The following is a 23,676-nucleotide window of genomic DNA, read 5'->3' as shown; positions in this document are numbered from 1 at the left end:
GCGTCTGCCTTTGGCTTGGGACCGAGTCCCATATTGGGCACCCCACTCAGCAGGGAGCCTGCTTCCCCCTCTCCCCCTGCTCATGCTTTCTCTCTGTCAAACAATAATAATAATAATAATAATAATAATAATAATAATAAAAAGAAAATATTTGGGCATTCCCAGACCCAAGAAAACCTGCCCTAGGCTTTTCTGATACCTTAGGATCTGGCTAATGGCCACAGACAATAAATTGATGCTCAGAGACACAGTCCACAGCTCCAGTGGCCTGACGCTGAGATGCTGAGTGTGGGTTCCAGAGATGGAGCTGGGGGGCTCCTCTTGCTGCTCTGGGCACTGCCCCCGTAACAGCTCGCTGCAGAATGGACACACTGAACACGATTTTCACTTTAAGCATTTCATTGTAAAAACAAAATTCCTCTTTGGATATCTTCTGTTTGGCAAGGACAGGTACTAATGTAGGTCTTTTGTAGAAGCAAAGTGCCTAAACAAACTTTTGAAAAGCAGGATATGTATGCATAGATAGTATATTGAATCTGTTGTAAAGTAACTTAGCCGAGCTCAGGACTCCTTCCCTGGACTGGCCTCGGGGAGTCTGCAGGTGCTTTTCCAGGAAGTGCCCCATGGTGTGCCCTGCTTCTGAGGAGGGGGACAAGGGAGGGCAGGCTGGAGGCTCGTGGGGGCCAGGCTGCTATGTGTATGCGACCCACCTCCAGCAGGTGGGGAGGCATAGTTTTTGGGGGGGTGGTGGTCAGATCTATGTTCTAGGATTACTGCAGAAGGCAATCAGTCAGTCTGGAGGGAGGCCAGGGAGTGAGGGGGATGACCAAGGAGAACCCTGTTAGAGTCTCTTCCGGTCGCTGGCCTCAGGTGCCTTGAGAGGCAGGTGGGCAGGGAGTGTTGCAGTGGAGGAGTTGGGTGTCAGGACCCATAGTCTGGGGAGTTCTGGAGCTGCTGCTGACAGGTGTCCCTGCTCCTCCTGGGCCCCGTCTGCTGAGGGGAGGGGACCCAGGGAAGGAGGCCCAGAGCTTGGAAAATCCTGGCTGATTATGTAAAATAAAAGCCAGAGGATGTGGTTTGGGTTGTCCCTGAAAAAGAGCTCTATTTATATGTGGAAGGATATTTTCAGATGGGGCTTCGTGTGAAGACAGGAGGCTGTTCTTTGCAGGAACTGCCCATTAAAGGCGTGGCACATCAGCACGGGGGGGTGGTGGGGGGACAAGGTCATGGTCACAGCTGTAGTCCTGCCCGGGGCCTCCAGTCCCCATCCACGCTGTGCCTTCCCCAGACGCGATTTAACAGTGTGTGAAGCACTCCTCTTTCAGGAGGTGACAGGAGGAGCAATTAATTCCTGTTTGCAACATGCCCAGAGGTCCCCAGGTGAAAGCCCTGTGTATACAGCTGGGTTTTCTCCATGAGGACCGAGCCTCGGTCTTTAGAGTCACACTCACGCATGATTGCTAAGCGGATAGACTAGGTCCATGATTTCAAATTTGGATTCTCAGAGGATACTTACTTCCTTTCAGTTTCTTTTCCTTCTTCTTTAAAAATATTAGTTAGGAAACACTTTTATTATTTTATTTTATTATTATTATTTTTAAAACATTTATTTATTTATTTATTTATTTGACAGACAGAGATCACAAGTAGGCAGAGAGGCAGGCAGAGAGAGAGAGAGAGAGAGGAGGAAGCAGGCTCCCTGCTGACTGGAAAGCCCAATGCAGGGCTTGATCCCAGGTCCCTGGGATCATGACCTGAGCCGAAGGCAGAGGCTTTAACCCACTGAGCCACCCAGGCTCCCCTAGAAAACATTAAAAAAAATATGGAGCTGTCTGGAGAATGTGGAGCTGAACAGCCATGTACCCCCAACCAGAATGGTTAATTAATTTTAATTAAATTTAATTAATTGTATTAATTGAATATAATTAACTTTTAAGCATTTGAAAATATTTTTATTTAACAATGTCTCATGAGTTACATGTGGCTTTAAAACTTTGTTTTTTAACATTTTTTTAAAAGATTTTTTTAAATTTATTTGAGAGAGAGAGAGAGCACAAGCAGGGGGTGCAGCACAGGGAGAGAGAGAGAAGCAGACTCCCCATGGAGCAAGGAGCCCGATGGGGGGCTCAATCTCAGGACCCCAGGACCATGACTTGAGCCGAAGGCAGACGCTTCACCGCCTGAGCCACCCACATGACCCAAAAGTTTTTTAAAATAAAGGAAAGAAAATATTTGTATGCCCCCCCCATCCTGCTGCTTACCTTCCTGTAGCCGCCGAGGTGTCATGGATATGTGCCTAACTGTCATGGATATGTGCCTACGTGCAGCCACAGGTGGCTGCTGCTACCCCTGCGTACAACAGAACAGAAGGACATGGGTGCACAGAGCATAGAGTCTGGGGTCAGGTGGACCTCGCCACCTCTGGGCTGGGTCTTCTGGCCTCCGAGCCTCAGTTTCCCCACTATAATCTGACGTTGGTTAGTCTACTTCACTGTTGCCATTGGAGATAAGGCTAAAAGGGTTGGGTCAATAAAGGAATTGGTATGATTCAACCATTTTTCACCCTTTTGGAAAAGGGTGGAAAGCCCTTTGAGAGCAGGGCACCTACCCCAGCCTGTATTAAATACCCTCTGTATTGTTGACAATGCCTCCTGGCTCACTGTAGAAGCTAAGTAGTTGTTCTGGAAAGATCGAAATGCCCGAGCCCCACTCCCACCTCAGTGCAGACCGATGCAAGGGCCAGCACACCTGGGGCGGCAAGGGGACAGTTGAGCCAAGGACACTCACCAGGCTCTCCAGCCTCTCTTTGAGCCGCATAGTAACCCAGTGTCGCAGGGAGGGAGGGGCGCGGAACCACTTTAGTGCCCTCTATGCTCTTAAATCTCGGATGTGACGTGGCTGATGATTTGGGGGCATTTTTGCAATGTTGTGCCCTCATTCCACTGCTAAATGCTCAGTTTGCAGTTTCCCCTCCCCCCTCCCCCACCTCCCGAACAACCCACCATGATTGGGACGTCTGTCTCTGGCAGAACATGGGAAATACTGGACACAGAACACGGGGACACAGAGGACCCAGGACGCAGACACAGGCAGGAAGGGGACAGCAGGGGGCGCCAAACCCGCACACTTGTGGTGGAAGACGGAGCCTGGCTGAGCCTCAGGGCCTCAGACTGTTCCTCACTCTCTTTCTGGGGATCTGGTCGTTTCCGCAGTCACAGTTGGATTCCCAGCTCATGGTTAGACAGACCAACCCCACTCCCTCCTTCTGGAAGCCGATACCAAAAGCTGCCCTGAGGTGGTTGGGGTTCCTGGGCGGGCTGAGGTCAGGGCCCTGCGGCCAGGCAGTGCAGCGTGGAATTCAGCAGGGCATGTTTCCTTCTGGGCCCGTGGCCGTGGCCAGGGAGAGTCTAGTCCGGCCTGGAGGTCTTCGGGGCTCGGGTGGTCTCTGACTCAGCCATGAGGGCAGCCATGCTTGGCCTCCCTCTGGAAGGGTTTGCTCTGTGGCGGGCCATGAAAGCCACAGAGTCTCAGGAAGCACGGGGTCCAGATGGGGCCCCCGGGCCAGCTCTGAGCACTCGGAGCAGTGGCTCCCACGGCAGTGGGAGTGCGGAGTGTGGACGCCAGCAGCTGTGTGCTCGTTCATGTGTAATTTCATACGCACGTTACGGTGCCAGTACGTTATGCTCGTTATGAGGAATGCATAAAAATTCAGAAAACCCAAGGTGAAGATGACGTGAACCGTACTTTCAGATGTCTTGTTAATTGCAACAGTTTCATTACTGTCGTCAGCTAATATCTGAGGCGCCGCTGATGCTCAGATTCAGTTTCTCATTCCCAACACCGGATGTAAAGATGCATTTCAGATAGTCTTGATAATTTGGACACTTTCCGGGTGACGTGTGAAATCTGATTATATTATCGCTGTTTCTCCGACGATGTGGCTGACTGAGCGCCCACCACGACTGCTTTTCTTGTTCACTTTGTCTTACCTTATTATATAACCTATGGTTCACTTTTAGAAAAAATTTTCAGTCTTTTGCCCATTTTTTGGGTGGTTAGTTTAGTGAACATCTAGATCTGCTCTGTAATTTCATTTACAAAGGCTCATCTGTTGTAGGTCACACTGTGTGGAGGGAGAGCCCAGGGAAGAAGTCACCACTGTCACCTGAGGTCCGATCCCTCAACGCCTCAACAATGGATTGCTGATGCATGCACCAGGTGAAGGCACTGCCTGTAGCAAATATTAAGAGAGCTTGATTTATTTTGTGTCTGATTATATAAAAATAACTGCAGGTTTCCCCCAATATCAGAAAGTGGAGTGTGAAAACTTCCGGAAGCTGAAATGGCACAGAGAAGAAGCAATTAGCATCAATTTACAGGGAAAATTTTTTTTTTTTAGCATTCCCAGACCTGAAAAATAACCTGTGTTAGGCTTTTCTGACACATCTGGCTGATGGACGCACAAAACAAATTGATGCTCAGAGACGCAGTCCACAGCTCTGGTGGCCTGATGCTGAGTGTGGGTCCTGGGGAAGGACCTGGGGGCCCCCTCTCACTGCTCTGGGTGCTGCCCCTGTAGCAGCTCACTGCAAAAGGGATGCCGAACACGATTTACATTCTTACTTTTTTCATAAAGGTGAAAATCCTCTTTGGATGTCTTTTAGTTAGCAAGAACAGGTACTAATGGAGGTCCTCTGCAACAGCAAAGCGGCTTATAGTGAACTTCTAAAAAGCAGGGAGATACCTGCATATGGAAACTTTAGTATTTTCCTCCTTCGCCCTCTGGATCAACTCTTGCTGCCCCCCAGATCGAGAGGTCACAAACATAGACATACGATGCAGGCACTTTGGGTTGGCACACCAAGCCCTTCATGGTCCAACCTTGCTTTATCTCTCCAGCTTCATATTCAGTTATAAACCCTACCACCCTGTGGCCACATCCATGGTTCCTTCTACAAGATGGTGCCCTTCAAGGGCACCCGTGGCATCCTCTTCACTGCTGCTTTTCAGAGCTCAGCTCAGTGCCACAGATGGTAAATTCTTACCTCACAGCCACGGTGCCACCAGGAAGAGTCCTGGGCTTTCTGCCTTTAGGGTTGGGTGGGTGCAAGCCCTCCCCCCACCCCAGAGAGTGGGGCCTCCCGGCCCTGTCTCCACAGCTGTCCCTGGGCACGTGGATGGCAGCATGGTCCTGTGCAGCAGAAGCTGATGGGCTGTGTGGCACCTGCCACAGACAGAGCATGGTTGCACCGACCGGGGACCTTGCGGCCCGCTTGCCTACCCTCTGTCACCGCCATACGTCCTTGCTGGTTCTGTCTCTCCACAGTGCTATGATGACATGTCTTCTCCTCGCGGGGCCGTCCAGGGCCCCCTCTGTGTTTTTTAGGAGACACGGCTGTGCAACACGATGACTCTCTCCACTCCCCCGGCCTGGCTTGTTTCTACGGCAGAAGTCCATGTGGGGTCCAGAGCTGCTGCACCTGCCGACTGTGATGGACAGATGTGGGGCAGGCATCATGTATGTGCATCTCAGTGACTTCCCTCAGTCCTCATAGCTCTCTTAAGCTGACGGAGTTTTATCCCCACAGACCCTAAGGACCCCAAAGACCCGAGCTCCTGGGGAGGAATACCTGGTTCTCAGGGTGTTAGCCTATGGGGGTGTGCGGGGGCCCACAGGCTGGGAGCTTATTAGCTGAGTTGTCCCATAAACTAGGGTGCATGGAGTTGGACCCTGAGCTTCTATGAAGCTGGGGAGGGGCTCTTGTCAGCCCCCCGAGGATTTACTCATCTCCCTGGGTTGGCATTTGGTAGCTCAGCGGCTAGGGCACGTCTCTCTGATGGTAGGTGTGTTCTTGGTTTTTTGTTTTGGAGCAAATGTTTGCAAGGGAGAAATCCTGGCACCCCGGTGAAGCAGACTTGACTACTTGCGGTGGGGCCGCTGGTGGCTTGGGAAGGGCTGAGGGACTACAGAGCTCTCATCGCAGGCTGCTGGGCATGATGATGGCCCTCTGTCATAACCTGTAAGCTGGAGGGAGGTGTGCACCTGTGATGGAAGCAAACGCATTTGCCCTCGAGGAGGCTGCCATGGCCACCTGTGCCCTCCCAGAGGTGGCCGGCGACTGCCGTGCCCTCTATAGCTGGGAGGTCTGTGCTGCACAATGCCCAGTGGCTTTCCCAGCCCTCTGGCTGCAGTGAGTACTTTAACAAACATTTATGGATAAGGCTGCACAAGGGACCTGGTGCCTGTCCCCGGATCCAGTCTGTCTCATGCAATTGCTGTGGTAACTGGGCAACCCAGGCAGGGTGAGAGAACGAGCCTCATTTCACCCGGAGGGAACACCCTGCCCAGGGCCAAGTGAGTGGGAGAGGGAGGGCTAGAAGCCAGCCCGCTCTCCCACATACGCTTGGGTGGAAGCCTGCAGACTTGGAGGATGTGCACCATTGCTGACATTGATCGCTTGCTCTTGCTTGTGACTTACACAGAGAAAGCAGAACAACCTTGTGCGTGTCAGTGGTATCGTCCTCACCGATCCGAGAATGCTGCTCGTGTCTTTACTGCAAGTAATAAGGAATAAGGGAGGCTTAGTTTTTATTCAGAGTCTCTGAGTTTATGTCACTGAGAGGGCATTTTGACTCCCTGATAGGATGTGGCCCACAAGAACACTGCAAGGCAGACGACAAGCCCCAGAAAGGTAAATTTCATATCGACTAGAGATGGAGGAGGCCTAGCACAGGGACTAAGATGGGCAAATGGGTGATTTGCAACCAGGCACTGTCGCCGAGAAGAGCAGTGGGCTAGTCAGAGCCCAGCCACAAGGGTTCACCGAACACATTCGGCTTAAGGCAGGCCGAGAAGCTAGCAGGGTAGGAAGTACCTCTTGGAGGCCCGTTAGCAGCTAGGGTTGGGGGCGGGTGACCTGATTATGACTGACACCTGTCCAGGAGGGAGCTCCCCACAAAGGCCTGAGGTCCTGGCTCTTCTAGATATTCCCTGGCACTGTTGTCCTGCTCTCCCTCAGGCACTCGAGCGGGGGCCCTCACCACAGGAGCAGGGGCGCGGAACAGCATGATCCACAGCCGCCCCGGCGGGCAAATTCCATTTTTGGAAAGATGCCTGGTAGAAAATAGAGGGCTGTGCTGGGTTACATGCAGATCCTTCTCTCAACGTCTCACTGTACTTCATCGTGCCCCTTTCTTCATTCTTTCTTTGCTGTCCCTCCCATGAAACAACAGGTGTTTTGTTGCGGGGTGTGTGTGACTGTCACTTCTCCTCTTGGGGCAGAGAGTGGGGGCTTGTGGTGTGTATGGAGATGGGTCAGGGCTTCTGGTTCTTTCTCAGCCTCTGTGCTGCCTTAATTCCCGACGTGAGGCTCAGGTCAGGGTTAACCCCGAAGTACCTCTAATTGCGATGCATCCGCTCCAGAGGAAGGGGCTCGATGTTTCTGGACTCATTTGATTTCTGCCATATTTCCCCACATAAGTCATCCATAGCTGAATTATGCTGGGTTTTGCTTTCATTACTGTGTCTATTTCTAGTTCATTGTAACAAATATGAACTACATCTTGCTGGTTGTTTTAGCTTGGATTGTGTGTTGGTGGCAAGTTGACCTGAGAATGCAACTGCTTAGGGACTCCCCACTTGCCTCTCACTGGAGCTGGAGGAACAGTGGATCACAGCCCTGGCTGCACATTCGAACCACCTGGGAACTTTTAGAAAACTCTGGGCCAAGGCCTGGGCTTGACCTTCAAAGGTTCTTATTTAACTGGTCTGGAGTGGACGCAGGTGGTTCTGATGTGTTGTGAGAGTTAAAACCATGCAGTTTTTTGGGCTCCCTGCTCGGCGGGGAGCCTGCTTCCTCCTTTCTCTCTCTCTGCCTGCCTCTGTGCCTATTTGTGATCTGTCAAACAAATAAATAAAATTAAAAAAAAAAAAACCCATGCAGTTTTTAGGGGCCTCTGGGTTGGTTAAGCATCTGCCTTTGGCTCAGGTCATGATCCCAGGGTTGTGGGATCAAGTCCGGTATTGGGCTCCTTGCTCAGTGGAAAGCCTGCGTCTCCCTCTGCCCCTCTCCCACTTGTGCATCCTCTCACTCGCACATGCATGGGCTCTCTCTCTCTCAAATAAATAAGATCTTAAAAAAAACCAACAACAACCAAACAACAAAAAACCAAAAACCCACACCATTTTCAGAGCATCTATAAGACCCAGCTCAGGCTGCTTCTCCCTAGAGAAGCTTCTCTGACACCCTCTGCCCACAAGCCTCTTCTCGGCACACAGCTGTGCCCCCGGCCCCATGTGCCTTGTTCCTAGTGCTGGCCTCCCGTGTTATGATTTTACAGCAGCTATAATCTAGCTGCTGTAAAAGCTTCCCAACTTCAGGAACCAGGTGTATGTTTAATTTCTGTACTCCCTGAATACTTAGCATATTTCTGGGCACTAAGCACTAATGTTGGTTGAGTGGGTGAATGAACTGACCAAGAAGTCACAGTGGTCCATTTGCAGGTCGGGCAGTCCCATAATCCTACTTCTGGATCCGTTCTGATGGTGTCTTTTTTCAGGACTCTTCCCAGGACAAACGGGCAGTCTTATGTATGTCGTGGAGACGTTTGTCCCTGGAGTCTTGAGATCGGAGTTGAGAAGCATGACTTCTTGAAGAATCTGGAGGGAGCAGAAGTGAGATTTGGAGTCCTGCGCTCTCATCATGAAGAGACTTCCAGGAGTTCCTCGGCCTCCCTGGGTGTTCTCCAGGTCACACGGCTCCTGGGTCCGGCCCAGCAACATGTCCTCTGTCTTAGCCATGACGCGTGCATGTGGCTTCTCTCAGGATTCCCCGAAGCCTGCTGTGAGAGCTCAGGACAGATTCCCATGTGGAATATGGGGTGTAGGCCAAACTACTTGGAACACTGAGCTCTTCTCCAAAAGCACTTAGTTTTCAGTGGGAAGCTGCCAGGGTGCCTTGTTCAAAACGGGCTTGGACCTTGCGGGATCGTTCCAACGATTGTTCTCAAAGAGCCCTCTTAGGACCGTGTGAAGGTAAAGTGCATGCATGGAGGGACCTTGTCTTGCTCATTTTGCTCATCTCCGAGGGGCTTCCAGCAGTGCCTGGCTGGGGGGCGGGAGACATTTAGAGCCTTAGGTTGGTTGCTGAGCTTCTTAGCACTGCAACGGGCAGCGCTCTAAGCCGGCAAGCGCGCCCCAGATGGTCCAGACACTGTCATTTCTGGTGACAGGGCTGGTTCTACCCAGTGGAGGCTGGGAGGCTTGTGGGTAAACTGCGAGCCAAAAGGCCACCAACCTTCCTCCTTACCCTTCAGTAGATGCCCAAACTGGAGAGACGATATTAGGTTGCCCCAAGGTCAGCTTCCGGGGCGAAATCAGCCAAGATGCTTGGCAGCTTTCCAGCTTCTGTATAGTATTCCCAGGTCAGTAGCAGGTGCCAGCCCTACCAAGCGACTGCACAGCAACGTCACACGCTTGACTCGGGCCTCCCCACCCAGACCTCACTCAGGCTTCAGCCTGGTCATCACGCCCTCCGCCCACCGCAGCTTGGGTCATATTTGCTCTAAGATGTTGCTTTTACCAGGAATGATGGTACAGCCTCAAGGTCTGTTGCTGCAATTTCAGTGAGGCCGTGGGGACGGTCATTTAAGTCCAGAGCTGCACTATCCCTATGACTGCCGCAAGCCAGCGTACAGCAGTGGAAATGGAAAGGAATTAAAATGAAATGCAATTAAAATTCAGTTTTGCATTCATACTAGGCCACAGCTCAAGTGCTCATGGGACTCAAGTAGTCACACATGGCTAGTGACGCCCCTTCTGGCCGGCACAGAATGGAAGATGTGCGTCACAGTGGGAAGTTCTATTGGGTATCACTAGTCTTGAGTGCCCAGAGCCCAGGGCTGCGCGCCCAGCTGATGAGCGGCAAGCTGTCTTCCCAGGGGTGCTCAGACTCAGTGGCACCTGTCACAGCTCCTCTGCACCATGACTAGGAGAACTTTTCCCACCGTCGCTGGGAAAGGAGGGGAACAGTGTCTCTGCTCCTACACTTGTTAATGCAGAGTCACAGGGCATCCCTACTTGTTACAAGGTTGCATTAGGTGGAACCACATGAAATTGCCTTGTTTGTAGGTTAGAATGGGTTGAATGGCATCAATTTTGTAAGGCTCAACTTCATATAAGAGGAAGGGGAAAGAGTGACAGAGATTCAGGGCCAGGAGGAGCATCTGTGGCTTTTTCCTCTTTTAGTCCTGTCTTTGAATGCCATGGGTTGATGAGAGAGAGTTTGATCTCAGCAAAGGGTGGTTGACTGACAGCCTGTTTGTTCCTTATGTGCCACTGCTGCATGAGGAGAATTGCCTGTGTGTCCGTGGAGTGTAGTGGAATAGTTTGGATGTGTATAGCTCTAAGACCGTCTGCTTTGTGCAGATGGTTATCCTAACCAGCAGCCAAGGGATGGCCATCCTGAAGCTGGGTCAGTAGCTCTAGGACATTAGGGCTCTGGTTTGGCGTTTCTGCTCTTCTCCTGGCCTTCCCCTCTCAGTTCACAAGGTGGCTGCAACAGCTCTAGCCATCACGTCCCCGTACAACTGTGCCCAGAGGCAGGTGCTGGGAGTGGGCCAGGATAGCACGTGGGCTCTCTGTACAAACCCTCTTACTTTCAGAGAGGAAAATCTTTCCCCAAGCCATATGTTACAGCAGATTTTCTCTCTCACTTATTGACCAGAGCTTGTTATGATCCCATCCATGAAATAATATGTTAAAAGAGAATATGTTTATTAATTTTGATGTGGTGATTTATGCCCTGACACCAGGCACATTGCCAAGCAAACAAAATTGAGATTCCACCAGCTGGGAAGAAGAGGTAGCAGGAATGGACCCGGGGTGGGCAAGTCATAGCATTCCCCACAAGTTATTAACACATTTCCAGTTCGTCAATGACTTCGTTTGCACCTGCCCCACAACCACTCTGCCTCTTTCAGGGATGCACGCAGCTTTCCTTTGGGTGTGGAGGGTGGTGGGCGAGGATTCTGCCCCCATCATTCTAAGCGTGGGAAAGTGATCCAGGCCAGGTGGTGGGGTTCAGTGTCAAGACTTCTGTCTGAGTTTTGGGAAGAGACGTGTTTGCCTTACCATGGGGTGTCTTAGAATGTAGCATGCCAGCCGGACTGACTGCTGGCTGTCTGACGAATAAATCAGTGAAGCTAACATGGAGGAGAGGGAAATGGAAGGTGGTGAGAGACGGGTCCAGATGAAATTGCTGGACAGAATTCTGCCTGGACCCTTCGGTTACATGACCTGGTTAGACCACCCTCCATGATTTGCTGTGTTCTGTTGCATCTGTAAGCTCATCTGAGCCATGGAAGATTCCTGCTGGGAGTTAGTGTCTAGCAGTGACTTCCTGCTGGAAGTTCCCAGTGAGTTTCTATGAAAAAGAGATTAACTTTTCTCAATTTGTCTATTTGGGAGAGAAAAAGAAGAAACATCTGTCATTGGTTAAAAAAAGGCCCTTTCTGCCGTTGGTAGCTGAGATCCAGGTAACGCTGTGCTTTGTAGGACAGGAAGCAGCGAGTTTTCTGTCCTACAATGAAGGTCATTCTGGAAGAAGCAGGAAGACCAGAAACAGAGCAGAAGATAAGACAGACCAACGAAGGAGCCACGGCCACTCGTCCTCTTGGCCATCAAAGACTGTACTGCAGAGTGAAGAGCTGTAGGACCCAAGATGCCATAGCCCATGTAACACACAAACACCTTATGTCTGGAACTCCTGTAACTAAACAAGAGAAGATAACCAGTCCCATAGCAAAGCGGACATTTCACAAGAGGGGATATGCAAATCAACATGGAAAGATGCTCAGCCTCACTTGTCATCAGGAAAACACGATGGTGGCAGTAGGAGACCTCAGTACATCTTCCACCAGAATCCCTTTGGGGAGAAACCGAGGCCTTGCCCCTGGAGCACATGCTGGAGCAGTCTGCTCGTGGGACATGAGCAGGGACTTAGCAGAACAGAGCAGTCTTTCCTGAGAAGAGTTGAATGTGCGCGTATCTAAGCAATTCCACTCCTGGGTACATGTGTGGTTTTAGCGATGTTGTTTGTGACAGTCCCACACTGGAAAGACTAAATGTCCATCAACAGTACACTGTGCAAAACACTATACACCAATGAACAGAAGCCAACTATTACTACGTTCAACAGGAATGGAGCTCACAGGTCCAAGGTGAGTGCAAGAAGCTTGACAGAAAAGGATACATACTGTAAAGTTCCACTTATATACAAAACAAGGCCAAACTAATGTAGGCTGAATGGAGCCCTTGGGCAGAAGGGAGGGTGGTGACTGAGAGGATCCTGGTGTCGTTTCTTGGCCTGGCGATGGTGACACTGGTGTGCAAATTTTGTGATTTTCACGGGGCTGCAAGGCGTGTGATTTCTATACTTCGCTGTCTGTCAACAACATTTTGAGAACCCTCTGGTGGCTCGTGGACTGTGGAAGAGAGATCTGGGGTGAGAGTGCAAATCACTGGTCCATGAACAGAACTCTCAGCCTGAGCTGCGGGCGGGAGGCAGGTCTATTCCCAATTTCACTGCTGGGCAGCAGGTATGGGGGGGAGGCTGGCAAGCTGAGGGGAGGGTAGAGCCCTCAGGCTGTTGCTAGGAGATGGAACTCCCAGGCCAGAGCTTGCAGTAAGGACAACTTCTCTTGCTTTGGTTAATATCCCATGAAATGACTAAATGCAAATGGGCTGACAGAGTACTAAGTATGAGGCTTCTGAGGGGTTCTTTTTCCAGAGAAATCTGAGCTCAGCTAGCAGAGCCTGTGCTGGGCAGCCCCTTGATGCCCAAACCTGCCCCACCTAGAGAGGGTCACTAATGGATCCTCCCTGGACGTGGAAATGGACAAGGGGCAAAGGGACGCACATGGAGAGGGAAGCAGGGCTGTGGGCTGGAGAGGAACCTCATTGCCTGCTGGAGCACGCATCCTTGGCATTCTCGTCCAGTGGGGCAGGATTTGGCAAAGGACTGCTGATCATCTATGCTGTTCCCCTGCTCATTGCCAAATGGGAAATGCTACTGCATTATCCTGTTTTCTCTCCACTCTGGTACACGCGAGTGCTTGTACGTGTCGGGAATATTGAACTCTGTCAAACTCTCAGGTGCAGCCAGCCCTTACTGAGGGGAATCTGTGTGACCCAGGGACTCTGGTCTTGGAGTTGGACACAAACAGAGGATGTAATTTTAGGTTGTTTGGAGAGGGAGTGATTTAGTTTGGGCATGTATGTGGCATAGTTACAGGGATTTTGCTGAGATTGTATGAATGGAAAGCCATATGTAAGGAGATTGCAGGAGGCCACGGGGTGGATTATGGCGTGCCTTTTATCGTTGCCTTTGGATGCCAATTTCCTGTTCTCATGGTGCTCATGCTCTGATTTTCTTTTGGAGAACTGTCTTCCATGTGCTTTGTTCCCTTCCCTGGCCACGGTGGTAGATTCAAGGGTAGGCACCAGATGCAGACCAGTTCCCCAGCCATGAGATTCCATTTCTGAGCCTTTGAGAATTCCCCCCAGGAGGAGAGAGTGGTTGGGGTGCTGGGACATAAGCCTGAAGTGGCACCTTGGGAGGCATCTGCTCAAACATAGCCGGGCAAGTTGGAAACAGGGCAGGAGACGGAGAGACCAGGTTTGATGTCCTTGTCAATGCTGAGATTACATGTCCGAGTACAGATGATTACACATCTGTACTTCTTAGTGGCATGAGTCCAAGGACCAAATATTTTGGGGTACTTGGTGGCTCATTTAAGCATCTGACTCGGTTTCAGCTGAGGTCATGATCTCGGGGTTGTGAGATCCAGCCCTGTGTCAGGTTCCGTGCTGGGTATGAAGTCTACTTGGGATTCTCTCTCTCTCTGTCTCTCTCTCTGTCTCTCTCAATCTCTCTACCCCTCTTCCCCTTCCTACCCTGCCCTAGCTTGTGCTCTCTCTCTAAAAAACAAAAAATAAAAACCAACCAAACAAAAACCCCTTTTATTTTGCTTGAGGCCACGTGAGTCAGGTTCCTGAAACTTGTGGCTGAGAAGCTTGTGCTCACGTTCAGCTATGAGAAATGCATAATCATGACCATGAGCTTCGGGCACATTTGACGTGCAATAGCTCTCTTTCAGTAAATGAGAGGACAGCAGCCTTTCCTGAAACACCTGATGGTCAGAACTTCACATAGTAAAGGGAAGGCCTCATCAAATGCATGCTTTTGTTTGACTTCCAAAGCCCAAGAGGACTTGTCTCACTGCACATTGTCTGGTCCCGTTACCCCCTGCCCCCCTGAGGATGGATGTCCCACCCTCGATGGCCAGTGTGTCCTCACAAACCTGGAGCTGAGTCCGTTCATGGTGCATACACATCACGGCGATGGCAGCACGTTCTGCTCTGCACGCACACATGTCAGCAGCACGTTCCTGCCATGGAGGAGGGGTGAAGGTAGTGGCTTGGCCGCCATCAGCATTAGATAGATCTAGGTTGGCATGGCATATTGGAAGACTAGAAGACCAGTGGTGTTTGGGGGGGTGGGGTTTTGGGGCCGCAGATCCAGGCTGAGGAATGGGGGGTAAAAATGTGGGATTGAGTAAAAGGATGGTTCCTAGGTGGAAGGTGCTAGAAGGTGAGTCCAAGATGTACCAGAACAGGAGCAGAATCACCAGAAACTGGCAAGGCACAGGAGATGGGGGACAGTGGGGAGCCCTGCCATATCCGGGGGTGGGAGTTGTGCTGCTCCAGACCGTTTGAAGGGTCTGCCTGAGCTCCGGGCTGCCACTGAGGTGTGGTCAGGTGCCTGGGGCCATGGAGAGACAGACTGGGGGCACAGCACTTCCCATTGCCATGGTTACCTCTGCTCTCCTGTTCTCTCATGAGTGCTTGTGTTTTATCGTCCCACCAAATTGACGCTGGGTACAGTGTAGACCAAAGTGGGTACTCATAAAGCCTGATGAGCTTGCAAGCTGGCTGTGTGTATGTCGATGCTGCCCCTGGGGCAGGAGCCTGGAAGGAGGCGACACGAGTCAGCGCGGACCTGCCCTGGGGTATGTGCCTGTGGTGGCAGTGGCCAGGAGGGGCTTGGCCCTGCTGTTCCCGTAAGTCCCGGTGGCACTTACTCCCTGTCATCTGTTCCAGGAGTTGTGCAAGCCCCTGATACAACTCCCTAATCCTGACAGAAAGAAAGTACCATTTCTTCCAGGAGGAGACTTGGCTGTCCTGGTGTTACAAGAGCATCTGCGAAACGGCTGTTGGGTACAACTGTGGACTCTGCCTGATGGCTATCACGGAGGCAGCAAGCCCTGGGAGAGGGGACGATTCTGCTGAGACAGGGGTGGACACAGGAGAGCCTGGTGGGCATCTTGCTAGTAGCCACTCGGGCCAGAGCACTACTTTTAGGAACGCTTTTCCTGCAGGCCTGTGACGGTGTGTTAGTGGGAATTTCATGTCAAGTGATTCCTGAAAAGACTTTTAAAGTCATAGAAAATTGACCTTGATATAATGTTAAGCAATGAAAACAGGTCATAACACATAGAGTTTATAAAAAATTATATGTATGGATATATGTGTGCACACACACGTGTACACACTTATCTGTATCTACATGGATATCACGCAAAGCACATTCACATACACACACACATACAAATGCACACCCCCACAGATACACAGATGCACACATACCACATGTGCATGCGCACACCACACATTCACACACACGTACCACACACACACGCTGTGCGCATGTGTGCACATGTACACACACCACACACTGCATATTCATGCACACACATACATGTATACCCATGCACACAACACATGCACGCACACACATCACATATGCACAATGCACACACACCACACATTCATGCACACACACATGTGCACGAACCACACACATGCACACATGTACTCACACAGGTACACATATACACACATGCACACACATGTACACACACATCACACATGCACACACGGCTAACAGGAAATGCCCCGTGTAAATAGTGGTTTCCTTTATGTCATAGAATTATAGGTGATTTGGATCTTGCTCCCCCCAACTCCTGCCCAGATGGGTGAGCACGAGGGGTCTGGAGAATCCCATCCTTTTGAATGTTGCTCACCGGTGTGTTTTATTTCAAAGTTTTGTTCTTACTTGGCTTGTTTTAATGCTGAGATCCGATGGTCACCGATGATCGTCGCTTGCTGGCACAGAGAAACCCAGTGTTTCCACGTTGACACATCAGTCTGTGTCAACTTGCCGGTGTTTATATATTAGCATTTTTACAAGAAAGTAAGAATGCAGAAGAAAGAATGGCAGAGGAACCCAATTTAGCTATGAACAGAAGAGGGATGCATAATTATTGTTCCATTGTATCAGGCCAGGGACTTGCAAGAAGGCAAGAGAGCTATCAACGTGCCCGATATTTGCAAGAAGAAATGGTTGTTTCCACCCTAAGTGATTAGAAGGACCTTGGGCCTCGTCCAGGTTCACACAGGACCTCTGTGGACTTCGCTGCCGTGCAAGGGGAAGGTTGGACATGGTGAAGGACACTTGCTGGAAGAGGACAGAGGGGACTCCACAGCCCAGGAGGGAGGAGCAGAGAGGCAAGATGACCTCCCAGTGCCCATCCAAGGAGTGCTCTGTGTGTGTGCCGAGAAGGGACTCCATGGTGGAGAAGAAAGTGTCCTTTTAACTCTGTAGTTATGCCTACTTTGCACAAAGTAAGCCCCCCCCTTTTTTTTCTGATAAAGACCCTACCTTCATGCCCTTCCAGATGTGATGGGCTTTATGAGGACTTAGAGGTGGAGTCCTGAATTTCTACATGCTAATGTGGGCGTGGGACTGAGACTCTTTTAGCCAGAGCAGCCTGCAGACCCACGGAAGGGAGGCAGCCTGGCGATGCCGGGCACCTGTGTGTCCACAGAAAGCAGTCCCTCTGCTGGGGCCCCTCGGCTTGTCTGGAGCTCCGGCAGTTTCTGCCAAGCCCATCCTCAGCAGTCATCCACAACCCGGAGTGAGGTCATTCAGGGGGGAAGGCGGGGCACAGGGAGAGGAGGGGAGATGCCAGGCACAATCCGGTCCCATGAATGATCATTTACACATCGTTTTACTTAGTTGCCGAAGTTTCTACCTATGCCTCTGTTCCCGAGCACTACTGTTATTCAGTCCGATGTAAGGATTCACAAGGTCACTGTTACCAGTGTTAACGAGTGTGTGTTACAGGTGTTAAAGCCTATGAATCCGCTTCACATTCAGCATCTCACCTAACACTGCCAGCCCCTGAAGCAGGGGTTGTTATCCACACTTCACAGACAAGCAGAGCGGGGCCGGGAGGGTGGGACACACTGAACACCACACAGCCCTTCAGCTGCAATTTTGACCTCCCGGCAACCTGGCATGGGTCCCCGGGGGGCCCTTCGCCTGCTGCTCTCTCCCTCTGGGCAAACACGTTCTCCTCTGTATACCTGGAGGGGGCAGGCCTCTGGCTTCCATTTCCTTCTTCTTACGAAGATGATTTTCAGAGAGCAGGGAGGAAGACTGAGGGTAGCAGGAGTGGAGGTGGAGAGCACCCCCCTCGCAGGCACACCAGTTTCCCCATTAGTTTAATAAGTGCTTACTAAATGTCTACTCTATGCCAAGCTCTGATCTAGTCGTGGGGGTACAGTGGGGAATAAGGTGGGGGTGGATCCCGCCCTCGTGCATCCTGGGGCCTCGCAGGGAAGACGGGAATGAAATGTCACTCTCTGCTCTACTGAATGTTGGGGAAGAGATGTGCCACGCTCCCTCAGGCGGCATGGGGTCCAAAACAGGAAGACCCACTCCCGGGGAATCTGTTAGGGCTTTGTAGAGAGAGTGGATATTAGCCAAGCTCCAGGTGGAATGTGGTACTTTGGAAGAACTGAAAGTCCAGTCCAGCTGAGGGATTAAAGAGAGGAGTGTAGACCTGAAGGTGGGTTCGGACCAGTTTGTAAAGGCCAAGTGAGAACTTTGGTTTTTATCCTGAAAGTAACGAGAAACAGTTGGAGGATTTTTAGCAGGAGTGTGACATTGATCCGAATAAAAATTTCCAAGTATTCTTTTAGCCACACTGAGGAGAATACACATGTGAGGTTTGGATGGGGAGATGATCAGATGACTGAGGGGCAGCAGGGAGAGGGTTTGGCGTAAATGAAACCAAAAGAGCGGTTAAAGCCCACTGGGGGAGAAGGAGTTCATTCCCTCCACAAATGCCTGTTGCCCACTGTGTGCCAAAGGTACTTGGGCAGCAGAATGAAAAAGGCAAAGAAACCCGCTCCTGGGGCCTATAAGGGAAAGTGGGGGAGGGTGTCACACAACCAAGAGTAGACACAAGATGAGAACGTGTGCTTTTAAGGTATGTTTCAGGAAGGCTGAGTGGACGAGGGTATTGGGGTTGGGACCACATGGACACGAACAGTGTCTCCTGTAGGAGCAGTGGCCAGGGCCCTGGGTGAGCACCTCTGAATGGGGAACATGCAGACAGAGGCTCTGTGGCTGCAGCTGGAGGGAAGCTCAGACAGAACAGAAGAGATCTGAGCACAGAGCATCTGGGACAGCTGTAAGGGCTTCGGATCTTCCTCGGAAATGGGAACTGATGGAAGATCCAAGGAGGAGTGACATAGCGTGACAAGTTAGAGGGGTCCCCCTGCCTGGGAGTGGGCAGGCAGTTGTCTGGGAGAGAGGCGACAGAGCCTCTTACCTGGGTGGTGGCAGCAGAGGTGGGGTGAGACTCGGACTCTGGGCCTGATGTCTAGCCTGGAGCCCAAAGTCAACAGGCAGTGTTTATAGAGTTATGGCTTGCTAAATTAAATGGACTGGAATCCACCTGTCCTGGTCACAGAGGCAGAGAAGAGAAGTATTTGTGTTTTTAAAACCTCTCAAATGACCTGGTTTTGGAGACAAAACTAACATACTTGAGCCAGTAATAATAGGAGGAACAGGAATACCACCACCAAATTGTACCTGTTGTATGCCGAGCGCCCTGCCGGAGACTTCACAGGTACTCAGAGCACTGTTTCGCGGTTTTAGGGGACTCAGTCGAACATCTAATGTGATCATTGCAAACACCTTGGGCACTGAGTGCCATTATTCTCAAGTACAGAGGAGAGAGTTGAGGCTCAGGAAGATACGTAGATCATAAGTGGTGGAAGCACAGGGAATAATTAAGGACTATGCGGTATTATTGCATAGTGAATATGATCCTAGCCTATCCAGGGGAGCTTTACGTGGGCTGGAATCATCCAGGGAACTTCAAGGACCTGACTTAGGTTCCGAGCAAAGGTTAGATCTCACCAATTTCCAGATAGAAGAGTAGAGAAGAGGACATTCCAAATGGAGGGAGATGCTCTTGCAAAGTCACAGAGTTGGGATAGAGATTAAAGTATTAGGGGAGAAATGGGCCCTCATCTGCCCTCACCAAGGGGTTCACCTGCTGTTTGCTTCCTGTGCCCTAGCAAATATCCGAGCTGGGTGGCTTAACACCACAGAAATTCTCTCCTGGTTCTGGAGGTAGAAGTCCAAAGTCAAGGTGTTGGCAGGGCCACACGGGCTCCAGGGGAGAACCTGTCTGATGCCTTCCTCTGAGCGCTGGGTGTTGCCAACCGTCCCGGGCGTGTCTCCTCACGTGCAGGCATCTTTTTGTCGGGTGTGTTCTGCGGTATCTGATCTGACTCTTCTTTTCTGATAAGGACACCAGTCAGATGGGATTAGGGCCCACCCTAATTCAGTATGACTTCCGCTCAACTCTATCCCACCTGGAGAGATCCCATTTCCTAACAAGGTGCCATTCCCAGGTATACCGGCTAAGCCGATAGTAGGAGGTTCATTATTACTCGTTGAATGAATAAACAGACGAGTGACATGGGATTCGATCTGAGGTGTGGGCACAGTTAAACCGGGTGACCGAGGATCTCACGTGCCCATGGAGGAGTCAGGATGGTTTGTCTCTGCGGGGGGGGGGGGGGGGTAGGGCTCATTAACTGAAATGCTGAATTGATTTGATGAGGCCAGGCAGTAGAGAGTTATAGCTTAGAGTTGGAGATTTAAGAATTTTAGATCTTCAATCTGTCTAGAGATGTCACCAGATTTTATCCCTTGATTCTATATTTAAAAAAAAAAAAACGACTATTAAAAATACCAGTTGCCAGCTTGGAATACCCAAGTAACAAGTCTCTACGGTCTCAGACCAGAGATTAGTTTTCCTGCATGGAAGTCTTTAGAAGCAGTAGTGGACTCAAAAGAGCAGACCTGACTAATCTTTGACAAAGCAGGAAAGAATGTCCAATGGAAAAAAGACAGCCTCTTCAATAAATGGTGTTGGGAAAATTGGACAGCCACATGCAGAAAAATGAAATTGGACCATTTCCTTACACCACACATGAAAATAGACTCAAAATGGAGGAAGGACCTCAATGTGAGAAAGGAATCCATCAAAATCCTTGAGGAGAACACAGGCAGCAACCTCTTTGACCTCAGCTGCAGCAACATCTTCCTAGGAACATCGCCAAAGGCAAGGGAAGCAGAAAATGAACTATTGGGATTTCATCAAGATCAAAAGCTTTTGCACAGCAAGGGAAACAGTTAACAAAATCAAAAGATGGAATGGGAGAAGATATTTGCAAACGACATATCAGATAAAGGACTAGTGTCCAAAATCTATAAAGAACTTAGCAAACTCAACACCCAAAGAACAAATAATCCCATCAAGAAATGGGCAGAGGACATGAACAGACATTTCTGCAAAGAAGACATCCAGATGGCCAAGAGACACATGAAAAAGTGCTCCATATCACTTGGCATCAGGGAAATACAGATCAAAACCACAATGAGATATCTCCTCACACCAGTCAGAATGGCTAAAATTAACAAGTCAGGAAATGACAGATGCTGGTGAGGATGCGGAGAAAGGGGAACCCTCCTACACTGTTGGTGGGAATGCAAGCTGGTGCAACCACTCTGGAAAACAGCATGGAGGTTCCTCAAAATGTTGAAAATAGAACTGCCCTATGACCCAGCAATTGCACTACTGGGTATTTACCCTAAAGATACAAACGTAGTGATCCAAAGGGGCACGTGCACCCGAATTTTTATAGCAGCAATGTCCACAATAGCCAAACTATGGAAAGAACCTAGATGTCCATCAACAGATGAATGGATCAAGAAGATGTGGTATATATACACAATGGAATACTATGCAGCCATCAAAAGAAATGAAATCTTGCCATTTGCGACAACATGGATGGAACTAGAGCGTATCATGCTTAGCGAAATAAGTCAAGCGGAGAAAGACAACTATCATATGATCTCCCTGATATGAGGAAGTGGTGATGCAACATGGGGGCTTAAGTGGGTAGGAGAAGAATCAATGAAACAAGATGGGATTGGGAGGAGCGCCTGGGTGGCTCAGTGGTTTAAGCCACTGCCTTCGGCTTGGGTCATGATCTCAGGTTCCTGGGATCGAGTCCCAATCCCACATCGGGCTCTCTGCTCAGCAGGGAGCCTGCTTCCCTATCTCTCTCTCTCTGGTTGCCTCTCCATCTACTTGTGATTTCTCTCTGTCAAATAAATAAATAAATAAATAAAGCTTAAAAAAAAAAAAAAGATGGGATTGGGAGGGAGACAAACCATAAGTGACTCTTAATCTCACAAAACAAACTGAGGGGTGCTGGGGGGAGGGGTGTTGGGAGAAGGGGGGTGGGGTTATGGACATTGGGGAGGGTATGTGCTTTGGTGAGTGCTGTGAAGTGTTTAAACCTGGCGATTCACAGACCTGTACCCCTGGGGATAAAAATATATATTTATAAAAAATTTAAAAAAATTAAGCTAAAAAAAATAAAAAAGAGAGCAGACCTGGAAAAGGCCAGCGTTAAGAGCAGCATGAGTGTGGTGTCATCTTCTGGAATGACAGAGGCTAAATACAGCTTCCATGACAACTTGTCATCACTGTAGGCATTGTCCTCCCCCTGAGCCTTGTGAAGCCTCGCACAGACATGATCTGTCACGTTTCTCACCTTCTCACAGCTATGAGAGAGGTTGGGATTTTGCCCCCCAGATAGGAGAGAATCTGCAACGGAAAGGTCCGGGAGGCTGGTTTCTTCAGAATTCCCCATGCGGATCCCTCGGTGGCAGGCACAGCTGCTGTGCTGGCAGGTCCTCACATGCTTTGGGGATTCAGCCTTCTCAGAAATGAGGCAAACAGAGACACCTGAAAGCCTGTGCTTAGGAACACATCTGCTATTGGTCAAACTGTGCGCCCCAGAAAGATAAACGTTGAAATCCCAGCCCCTAGGACCAAAGAATGGGACCTTATCTGGAAATAGACTCTTTGTAGATGTGATAGAGTTAAGACAGGGTCACCAGTCTGGGCCTTAATTCAGCATGACTGGTGTCCTTGTAAGAAGAGGTGATTCTACGTGCCACGGGATAGCAGAGACACACACAGAGAAGGCCACGTGACAACAGGCATGGACACCCATGCACTGCAGCTCAAGCCAACAAATGCCAGTGGCCAGAAGAGGCCAGGATGGATCTCTGTTCCTTCAGGACACAACCCTACTGACACCTCGATTTCACACCCCTGGCTGGCGGACGGGAGGAGAACATAGTTCTGTTGGTGGAGACCACCAGAACGTGGCACATATGGTGGACTCTTTGTCATGTAGACTCTGCGAATGCTCAAGGGTCACAGGGCAGAGATGGAGGGAGAGCAACCTTACAAAAATGGGGCAGATCATTGTGGTCTTGTTGGCTCAAAGGCAAGGATTGCCAGAGGAAAATCCTGACCAGGGGCATGGTTGGAGGCAGGAATCATGAGCCAGGGGAAACAGTGAGCTGGGCTTCAGGCAGGAGAGAGAACAGGCCGGAGAAAGACCTGGAAAGATGGGCTGGACTCAGTCCCAAGAGAGAGGTGCAAGGGGTTTCTGAGTGTGAGAATTAGGGAGAGCAAAATAATGCCTTCCTCACAGGGTTGTGGGGAGACATGAATGAGCCAGCATGTGAGAAAGTGCTCTTGAGCTAAAGCACCGTAAATGCACGGCTCGTACAACAGCAGTTACAGCAACAATCACTGCCGTCTACTCTGGGGTTCAGGGAGATGTCCGAACAATTTCAGCTGTCCCGATGGGCTGGGAATGACTGCTCAGCATCAGCATCTCCCGTAAGTCATGTAAGGAACTTGGTCCCTCCACTGACAGCAGGGAATCTGGGGCATGGAGAAGAGCAGATCTAAGGACAAAAATCAGACACAATAATTGAGGGGAGGTCTTCAGCCTCAGCTTTGCCAAACTCCTGAATTTTTTCTGTTCTTAATTCATTCCGAGAGAGTCTCTCGGACATGGGAGTTGTCTGCCCCTTGACTGAGTGATGGAGAGGAGGTGTATGTCCTGAATCATTTATGAGCAAGTGTGTGGAGGGGAACTAGGGGCCGTGACCCATCCCTAAGCTTCTTTTCTGGTGTGGCCAGAGGAACAGCAGTGGGCATCTCAAAGAGCTTTGGTTTGGGGGAATTTTTAAACCCCATGCCCCTTGGTTAGCTCCCGGGAACATAACTCACTCTCACCATATCTTGGACGGTGTCTTCTCTGTGACTTGTGGCTCCTGGGACTTCTACCCTTGTTGTCACTGGGGCTGGGGGCTT

The 23,676-nt window shown here is 50.3% G+C and overlaps 1 long non-coding RNA gene across 5 annotated transcripts in view; it reads left to right on the top strand.

The window, feature by feature from the left end:
- Positions 1–23,676, top strand: part of LOC131814990 (uncharacterized) — an 88,005-nt gene that overhangs the window by 48,574 nt on the left and 15,755 nt on the right. For 4 of the 5 annotated variants that reach the window (XR_009347526.1, XR_009347525.1, XR_009347527.1 and 1 more), the window contains 4 exons: positions 4,118–4,218; positions 5,366–5,518; positions 8,560–12,219; positions 15,161–16,068. This is a non-coding gene — a long non-coding RNA (uncharacterized LOC131814990). Of the gene's footprint in view, positions 1–4,117; positions 4,219–5,365; positions 5,519–8,559; positions 12,220–15,160; positions 16,069–23,676 lie in introns of those variants that run through there. The other variant, XR_009347523.1, reaches the window with a different exon arrangement.

Source organism: Mustela lutreola, chromosome 14 (genome assembly GCF_030435805.1).
Source record: "Mustela lutreola isolate mMusLut2 chromosome 14, mMusLut2.pri, whole genome shotgun sequence".
Lineage (NCBI taxonomy): Eukaryota > Metazoa > Chordata > Mammalia > Carnivora > Mustelidae > Mustela > Mustela lutreola.
Note: the sequence above shows the minus strand (reverse complement) of the source record. Positions and strands in the feature narration are given on the sequence as shown.